A 10,011-nucleotide genomic window follows, 5' to 3' on the forward strand; every position below is an offset into this window, starting at 1 on the left:
CACCAGGGAGAGGAGTTCCGGTCCCAATTCACCCACAGGGAGCCCAAGCTGGGTCTGTGTCTCTCAGCCTCTGAGTCAGCACCGTTCTCCTGGGAACACCGTGCCAGCAGCACCTGGGAGGGCTGGCGGGTAGGGAGCTCATAGTCTGAGTTCTCCTTAGTCAGCTGTAGGGTCCCAAAAGGGAAGTTCCCGTTTCCTGGAGGTGCCTCTGGCTGGTGGCTGTATTGTCTCTCTGGGCAGCCCCAGGTACGGTCGGTGGAGGGGAGAAGGAGGCAATATGGCGCCTGCCGCGCGGCTCGGGTCTGTGCACACGGAGGTGCCTTGAGGGATTTGGGAGTCTGGTGCCGCGTCCGCTACAGGCTCACTGCTAGCTGGCGACGGCCGTTCTGGGCTGGTGTCTGCAGGTCTCTCCACCTGCTGGGGAGCCCACCAGCAGTCCCAAATGCAGGGGAGGGGAAAGGTGATTTATCCACTTACCCTTCCCGCTGTTCTTGGGCTGCTCCGGCGGTCTCAGCTTCCAGTTCTCCTCCACAGCCTCCTCCTGTGGAGTCTCCCGGGGTCTCAGGTACCCCTCCTTCCAGCCCTCATCTGCTGTATGCTCATCTTCTTGCTTCTTTTTTCTAATTTCTGCTAGAATCTGTCTTTTCTGCAGAGACACTCTGTCTGGCGGTGTTTCTCGTCCGCCATCTTGATCCTCTTCCTCTGTCTTTTTATTTTTGATATGTAGTTTAAAAAATTCATCATAGTTATTATTCCAGATATACAAAATGTATTTTTTTCCCGCTTAATATTTTAAGGTGAGCATTTTTCTCCATATTAAAATGTCTTTGTTTTTAATTTAGGTTTATTTCATTTTTGTAGATTAAGTAGTAACTTTGTAGGTATTAATTTGCTATACAGCAATGCATTTTATTCACACATTGATGATTTCAGAATTAATGTTCTCTTGTCCTTATACACTTGTTCATTTATATGTGCATATAGTCATTCGACAATGTGAAGTTATATATAAGATTCAAACATCTGCCTCTTGGATCCCATCTGAGGGTGAAAGAGGCAGACATGCACACAATTAATTTAAAAAGAGACTAAAATGTATTCTAAAAGAGGTTCATGCTAAGTCCTATGAGTCTACAGTGAGGGAACACCTTACAAATTTTTGCTAAAGCTAAATGTCTGCTTGAGGTTTATTTCATTTTATTTTTTCAGAATATTATGGGAGCACAAACATTTTGGTTATATATATTGCCTTTGCACACCCCCAATCAGGGATACAAGCTTGCCCATCCCCCAGAAAGAGTGCACCACACCCATCAGGTGTGAATTTACCCATCTCTCCTCCCCACTTCCACCTGCCCTACACCTGATGAATGTTACTTCCATATATGCACATAAGGGTTGATTGGTTAGTGCCAATTTGATAGTGAATACATGTGGTGCTTGTTTTTCCCTTCTTATGATACTCCACTTAGAAGAATGGGCTCCAGCTCCATCCAGGATAATACAAGGGGTATTAGTTCATAATGTTTTTTTTATAGCTGAGTAATACTTCATGGTATACATATGCCGCATTTTATTAATCCACTCATGTATTGATGGGCATGTGAATTGTCTCCACATCTTTGTAATTGTGAATTGTGCTGCTATGAACATATGAGTGCAGATACCTTTTTTATAGAATGTCTTTTTTCCCTTTGAGAAAATGTCCAGTAGTGGGATTGCTGGATCAAATAGTAGTTCTACTTTGAGTTCTTTGAGGTATGTCCATATTAAGGTTGAATTCTTAAAGAAAACTAGGACCTTGAAAAGTGACTTTTGTATATGCAGAACATCTATATATCTGCACCATGTTTCACATATAATGTTTCAATAGGTTACGGTGCCCAATAGATACTACTTGATTTTCCACACTAATGTTAACATGCTGTAACATAGAAAATGACATTTGTAGGTTGCATGACTGGGGTGTGAGCTGTGAGGGAGTTGCTTGTGTGCTGAACTTCTTGGAACCATGGCGTCCCTTTCCCTTGCACCTGTTAACACCTTCAAGGCTAGACCTGATGAAGAGAGAGCAAAGACAGCTTGTCTGCCATTTTTTATTGGAGCCATCACCATTGGAGACTTGGAAAAGAGCATGTTGGGACCCAAGGGCATGGACAAAATTCTTCTAAGCAGTGGATGAGATGCCTCTCTTATGGTAACCAATAATGGCACCACTATTCTCAAAAACATTGGTGTTGACAATCCAGCAGCTAAAGTTTTAGTTGATATGTCAAGAGTTCAAGATGATGAAGTTGGTGATGGCACTACCTCTGTTACTATTTTAGCAGCAGAATTACTGAGGGAAGCAGAATCTTTAATTGCAAAAAAGGTTTATCCACAAACCATCATTGCGGGTTGGAGAGAAGCCACAAAGGCTGCAGGAGAGCATCTGTTGAATTCTGCAGTTGATCGTGGTTCTGATGAAGTTAAATTTTGTCAAGATCTAATGAATATTGCAGGAACAACATTATCTTCAAAACTTCTTACTCATCACAAAGACCACTTTACTAGGTTAGCTGTAGAAGCTGTTCTGAGACTGAAAGGCTCTGGTAATCTGGAGGCATTTCATGTCATCAAGAAGCTCGGAGGAAGTCTGGTGGATTCCTATTTAGACAAAGGCTTTCTGTTGGATAAAAAAATTGGAGTAAATCAACCTAAGCGAATTGAAAATGCTAAAATTCTTATTGCAAATACTAGAATGGATACAGACAAAATAAAGATATTTGGATCCCGGGTAAGAGTTGATTTTACAGCAGAGGTTGCAGAGATAGAACATGCAGAAAAGGAAGAAATGAGGAGAAAGTTGAGCATATTCTTAAGCATGGAATAAACTTTATTAACAGGCAGTTAATTGATAATTATCCTGAACAGCTCTTTGGTGCTGCTGGTGTTATGGCTATTGAGCATGCAGATTTTGCAGGTGTGGAACGCTTAGCTCTTGTCACAGGTGGTGAAATTGCTTCTACCTTTGATCACTCAGGACTGGTGAAGCTTGGAAGTTGCACACTTATTGAGGAAGTCATGATTGGAGAAGATAAACTCATTTACTTTTCTGGGGTTGCCCTTGGTGAGGCCTGCACCACTGTTTTGCATGATGCCAGTCAACACAATTTAGATGAAGCAGAAAGTTCTTTGCAGGATGCACTGCGTGTTCTTGCCCAAACTGTGAAGGATTCTAGAACAGTTTATGGAGGAGGCTGTTTGGAGATGTTGATGGCTCATGCTGTGACACAGCTTGCCAATAGAACACCAGGCAAAGAAGCTGTTGCAATGGGTCTTATGCTAAAGCACTGAGAATGTTGCCAACCATCATAGCTGACAATGCAGGCTGTGAAAGTGCAGATATGGTGGCATGGCTCCGAGCTGCTCACAGCGAAGGCAATACAACTGCTGGGCTGGATAGGAGGGAAGGTACTATTGGAGATATGGCTGTACTGGGTATAACAGAAAGTTTTCAAGTGAAGCAACAAGTTCTTTTGAGTGCAGCTGAAGCAGCAGAGGTGATTCTATATGTGGACAACATCATGAAAGCAGCACCAAGGAACGTGTTCCTGATCACCACCCCTGTTAAGCAGTTCTCATATGCTGTTGATCTTTGGAGCAGTCCATAACAGAGTTGTGCTTGAAAGACTTTAACCTCTTGAAGACAACTGTGGAATCTGTCTTTATCTATGCCCATTATCATATTCCTTAAGTTTGGACATTTAGCTGACCTTCTGTTATAACATGGGTCTAATTTATTTGCTGTGTCATTTTCCATACAATTCAGTTGATTAAAAAGTTCATTTCTCATACTATGCATTAAAATAAAAATTTGAATAATTACAAAAAAAAAAGAAAATGACATTTGTAGATAACCTCATACTTCTTTTCTTTTTTTTTTTTTTAGCAGTTTTACCCTTTTCCCCTTCTCCCCTACTAAGTCTTTTCCCAAATCTATTAAATAGGAGAAAAACAGCTGACTTGAGTAACCGTTCTCTTAAAAGTTTTGTGATAGCACTAATGAGAGACAATGGACCCCCCTCTAAAAAAATGACTGCTCGAATTAAGGAAGAACATGACAATACTTGAGTTGTGTTCTTCAGTTATTTTTCATATGCACATCTGATCTTCTTATCTAAGACAGTAGTCTCTCTCTTCTTCCTGCCCACTGAGCATCTTGCCAGAGTGCTAGGTAGAGAGAAAGGGCTTAATAAATATGAATTCTGTTGACAGGAGCAGGAGAGCTGATCTCACAGTATAATGTCAGCTCCTGAATAATTGAGCATGGGCTGTGTGATTAATGTATTTATGTATTCAGCTGGTATTAGCAATATCCTCCCTGCCATCTTCCTGCCCCATGTCTCTCATCCTTCAGCCTGCATTTATATTATAGAAAGGCATTCTGTAAAGTATGTTTGTTAATAAAACAAGCAAGAGGAGGCATGCACTAGGATATAGGTGTTAGGGAATTATTAATTTGAAAATATTTAAACAATTCATGTAAATGTTCTACTTCAAAAATATACACAGATTATATAATAGACAATCAATGGTTTCTCAATAGCAACAGCTGAGATTGAAACATGATATATTCATGAGAGGGTTACTTTATTACACCAGCTAGGGCTAGTTTTTGTTGTTATGCTTCTTAGTAAGGTAACACACTATGCAGTAAAAAAAATTCTATTCAAGGTCATAAATGATGTTTTATTTTGTAGTAATACATTATGTAAACCAATAGGCAATGATTTCCTATTAATGAAAATAATCCTAGCTGAAAAACAACACCAGGAGAAATGATAAATAACTGTTTTTTAGTTAGTAGGAAGAGAGACAAAACATTTTCTTGGATGGCTCTTCTATCTTTTTGAACCCAGGAGGTGGAAGCAGAGGTAGAACCAATTAGGGTTATCCAGGTTTTATATGCACATCCATACAGTAAGGGAAATGTTGGTTAGGTCTACTTAGATTTAGCTACATTATGTATGACAATACCTAACAAGATACTTAAGACAGGACCATTTAACAAAAGGGTTTGTATGAGAATGGCTTCAATAACTAATGTTTATGAAGCAGCTATAGGTGTTTATGTGACTTTTGCTTACATTGTTAGATTTTTTTAGACCACATTTAGAAATTGGCATCTCTCCACTGGCTAGGAGCAGCCAGTCATCCTTAATGGAGCACATGTTGTTTTGTTGGCTCAGTCCCCTGGGGTCCTACTTTATCCTGATTTCTGGATCCATTCCACAATGTCTTGATCTCTTTCTTCTGGAACTCTGACTGCAGGCCCCTATGGAATTGTGGTTCATGTTGCTAGGCAAATTGTAGGAACTTTAATATTCTCACTGTGGGTTCTTTGGGGTCAAGTCCTTATTGCTAGAGCTTTGCTAGACCCACCCTTCTAGGTTTATGTTGGCAGCTGTCCTTGTCATTGCCAGAGTCTTTGACACTCTATCCTCTGATGTCTGGTGTGTCCTCTGTCTATGCACCCAGTGGAATGGGAGGGGTAATGTTTAATTCTTATGGGAAACCAGTAATTTTTGGCAGGTAAAGATTTGCTGGATGTATCATATGGAAGACTAACTCCTTCAGAAAATACTTCTGACTTAGCCTGGTACCTAGGAATAGAGAGTAACAGGTGTTTTTTTTTTACTTTCAAGAATTCATAATCTACTAGGATTAAAGGGCCTTGGATTATTCCTGTGTTTTAAGCAATATACTACTTAATGTATGAGTTATATTTTCTATTAAGATGTATTTTATTCAACTTTGTTTATTCATTCAGTTTTAGGGTTACAGTTCTAAAAGCTTCCCCTTTTTTGTGGCTTCTAGATCCCTCTGCAATTTTATTATTGAACTCAATATTGGATCAAGATGGACATCTGACTCAAAGCCACTAAATGCATTCAGTGCCTAATGGATAGTCAGATTCTCTTTCTGGGAATCTGAAATCTAGAGCAGTTATTTGTCAGTCACCCGTGGCTCTGTACATGACCACAAAGACTTCAGGCTAAAGGCCATGTTGGAACTTTGATCATCTGTCAAATTCCAACTCCGAACAGTCAAGTGACCTAAAAGGTCTGGTACTATGATTGGCCCAATAAGAGAGTTCTGTACTGGAAAATGGGGAACAGAAAACAATAATAAATAGCTACTCACATTTGCTAATATTTGAGAATTTGATATATGATATTATTTACCTGTTTCACTATCTCACTGACTTTTCTTTCTTCTGTTAACAGTTGTGAGTTTAAGAGGCTAAGATTATTGGGATAAGTAACTCGAGTTTTCTAGATGCAAGAATTGTGTTAATTTCTAGAAAAACTATAAAGAAGTCTCAAGGTAGGCTAGTTTTGCAATATGTTTAGAATGAAACTGGACTTGGGATGGTGGCTATACCTGACATTATTAGGCAATTTTGCTAAGCTCATCTACTGTTCAAGAGAAATGAACTGCAAGACAATGAAGAAACACTGAGAGTCTTTGAATGAGCAGGGAATAGTCCTTTGGAATAGGAACACCAGGTCAGTTTGGAAGAACATCATAGGTATATCATCACTTTTATCTGACATCTAAAAAGTCAGTGGTACTTGCTGTCCTATTCCTCAGGGCAGAAGGTAACTCCAGAGGAGTGGAAGGCTTCTATTCCCCTAAGGACAGGAAGACTTTATTCCTACAGGGTCTAAACTCAAGTATAGTTAAATTAAATAGAGGCAATAAAACTGAGGCCAAGTGGGACAGCCTCAAAGGGAAGATTTATCTACGGGGGAGGATAATGGCTACTGTTCATTGTGTGCCAATATGTGCTGAAAATGGTATTAGGAAACTTAAGATTATTTCTATCCTTACAGTAAGCATGCAGCATAGGTGTCCTTATTTATATTTTCCAGACTGGGAAATTTATGCTTAGAGAAATTTATTTGCTAGTAAGCAGAATGAAACCAAGGCCTTTTGATTCCTACAACAGTCCTAAAAGAACCCTGCTTTGTCAGATTCTAGAGCATTTCTTACACATTGCAGTAAAACCCAGACCAGGAAAGAGATCATCTGTATTTCATTTTCGGATAAATGGAAAAGTATCTAACTGGGCCCTTAGAAATATCCTAAAACAAACAAACAATAAAAAACAAACAAAAATATCATTTCCTGACTAACCTTTCTAATAGCTGATTTCATGATGCGTCAATCAAAAACATTCAGTGAGTCCCCTATTGTAGTCTCTATTGGTTAGACTGGCATCCAAAGCCCTTCGCCTGAGTGGTCTCTGGATTCTCAATATCCTGTCCTATCCTTCTAGATACTTCTCTAGAAAGCCACTGTATCCAGGTCTGTCTTTCTCCTTTTCTCTTTCTTCTTGCTCACTACCACCAGCCATTACCATGACCTCCGCCATTGTCTTATGAAGCATTCCTCATTTGCTTCATTTTTTGAATTTTGGTTATGTCTTTAGCTTGTATTTCTTATATGGCTAAACATATTATAGTCAGATGTAATTATTTAAGAACTTCCACTAGAGTCTATGCATCAGGAAGAAGGGAGCATGTCTTAAATACCTTTCCTTATATGTGGCCATTCAAATACTTGATTCAGTGAATATTATAGGCAAGTTACAGATGCTCACTTAGTGTGATGATTGGTAATATTAATAGTCATATGGCTACCACATATTGAGCATCTATTATGTGTAAGACACATGTTAGGCACTTTTTATAAATCTTTTCTCCTTCCATAATAGCCTTCCTAGGGTGAAAGGAGTTGGAGTAGTCGGCCTGTGACTCAGTCTTTTCTGATTACTAGGGGAACCTTCCTGGGGAGGAAAAGAAAAGGCAAGTGACTCAGTATAATCTCCTTGTAAACATAAAAAAAGAACTTCTAGGTAAATAGACTGATATTTTATAGGAAGATATTTCTATTCCATGGATACCTGGAGTTTAGGATCACTTATGGTAAGCAAATCAACAATGTATGGATTTATGAGGTATGGCTCTCTGGTGGATGTGCAACACAACTATCTGGGCTATAAAATGGAGATGGTTCATGACTTAAATGCTCCCCATTATTTAGAATGTCCTTAGAGATCTCACTTATTATTCTGGGCCAGAGAACACATGTTGAAAGCCGCCAGGAAGAATCTAGGGAGCCAGAAGGTGTCTCAGCCCTCTGTCTGTTTTCCTTGTGCCTCTGAATTTTATCTCCTGGAACTTGTGCATGAATATATTACTTTACTTGGCAAAGAGGAATTAAGGTAGCAGATAGAATAAAAGTTGCTAATCATCTGACCTTAAAGTAGGTGGATTATGCTGTATTATCTGGCTGGGTCCAATGTAATCAAAGAGGTCTTTAAAAGTGGAAGGGAAAAACGAGGAAAGTCAGTGTCAGGGTGGGGCACTGTACGAAAGAATTGACCAATCATTGCTTGCTTTGAAGATGGAAGTGCCACTGGCTTCTGAGTGGAGTTTATTATAAGTTCTTGGTGTTTGTTGGGAAAATAATTTCAGGATGTACCATATAAGTCAAGCAAGTGACAGCTATTTATTGAAAGCAAAAGTAAACTCCCAGGGATGAGAGGGGGCAGGCTCCAAAGGGAGCAGCTGCACTGGGAAGAAGTGGGTTTAGATCTTTTGTAGTCTTACTAATTGAAGGGAGGAATATTCAAGGTCAAGGGGTTGGCTTTTACTAGGAATCTGAGTAGTAACTTCTAGAATCAGGTTCTCTCCCATTTTTACACTTCATATAGCTTGGAACTGTCATGGTGATTTTAAAGGGGGGAGAAATTTTAAAATACAATGTAAATGATATTGTAATTAGCCAAAGTTCATGTAAGGTGGCAGAGATAGCTGACAAGCTGGTCAAAGGCCATCCTTGCCTACAGTTATCAGCCCCTCTAGTCAGTTTCTGCTTAAGAGTTGTTAATTTTAACATCTGTACCTGATCTTCAAGCCCCTGCATCTGGTCTCAGCCCTGTCTCTTAGTCTCTTCCACTAAGGGTTCAGAAGACAAGGAGACACAGTTCCCAGTTTCTAGAAGCTAGAAAGATTAAGGAAATGATTTCCCTCTAGAGCTTCCAGAAGAAATGCGGCCCTGACAACACTTTGATTTTAGTTTAGTGAGATCCACGTCAGACTTCTGATCTCCTGAACCATGAGATAAATTTATATTGTTTTAAGCCACCAAATTTGTGGTAATTCATTACAGCAGCAACAGAAAACCAATCCAATAGGATATATCCTATACCTCTCCATTTGTAAGATGACTTGCCAATGCTGATATTCAGTGGCACAGCCAGCATTTAAACCCAAATCCGCCTGATCCAAAGTCTCTGTTCTTTCTGCTATGTTTCAGGACCTCTGCTTTTTATTAAAGGATGTTATCGAATTTTCTCATTTTGATTTTCTGTTTTTATTTCTAGCCTTTCTTCTGTCACATTCTGATTTATTTGCTTTCTAGTGAAGGAAATAGTCTCTACCTACTGTAATGCCTATTGTGGAGTTTTCCTCAGGTTTTTAGATGGAGCTTAGAAGTAAGATCACTCTAAATATTAATTTCAGCTGTTCATGTTAGAGTGCTTCTGATTCAGAAGTCATATAATTTAAAATTATTTGAAAGTCTTATAGAAATATAAATTACTTACCTAAGTTAAATAAAGCTAAGTTTATGTTATACAAACATACCAGTGACTTTAGATGGTATCTTATGTCAAGAACAACTTCTATTGTTTGTAAGATTAGAAAAGAAGCATTCAGAGCCAGAAAAACTTTTGTTTATATTCAAGCTGCTACTTACTTGTGTGATCCTGGAATAATTATCTCTAAGCTTCAATTGTCTGATATTTAAGAAGGGAATAATATAACTAAAAAATGTCCAAATGAGAATTCACTTTGACTACATTGTGATTCGTAAAACACTATACAAATATAAGGTGTAATAATTATTATTGTTGGGAGATTTGAGAGAGAATATATGAGTCTATTTGAATACAATTCA

The 10,011-nt window shown here is 38.9% G+C and overlaps 1 pseudogene; it reads left to right on the plus strand.

Moving 5' to 3' along the window:
- Positions 1-2,011: 2,011 nt before the first annotated feature.
- Positions 2,012-3,613, plus strand: LOC105860876 (T-complex protein 1 subunit beta pseudogene; annotated as a pseudogene).
- Positions 3,614-10,011: the final 6,398 nt, after the last annotated feature.

This window comes from Microcebus murinus, chromosome 17, assembly GCF_040939455.1.
Source record: "Microcebus murinus isolate Inina chromosome 17, M.murinus_Inina_mat1.0, whole genome shotgun sequence".
In the NCBI taxonomy this organism is placed as follows: Eukaryota; Metazoa; Chordata; class Mammalia; order Primates; family Cheirogaleidae; genus Microcebus; species Microcebus murinus.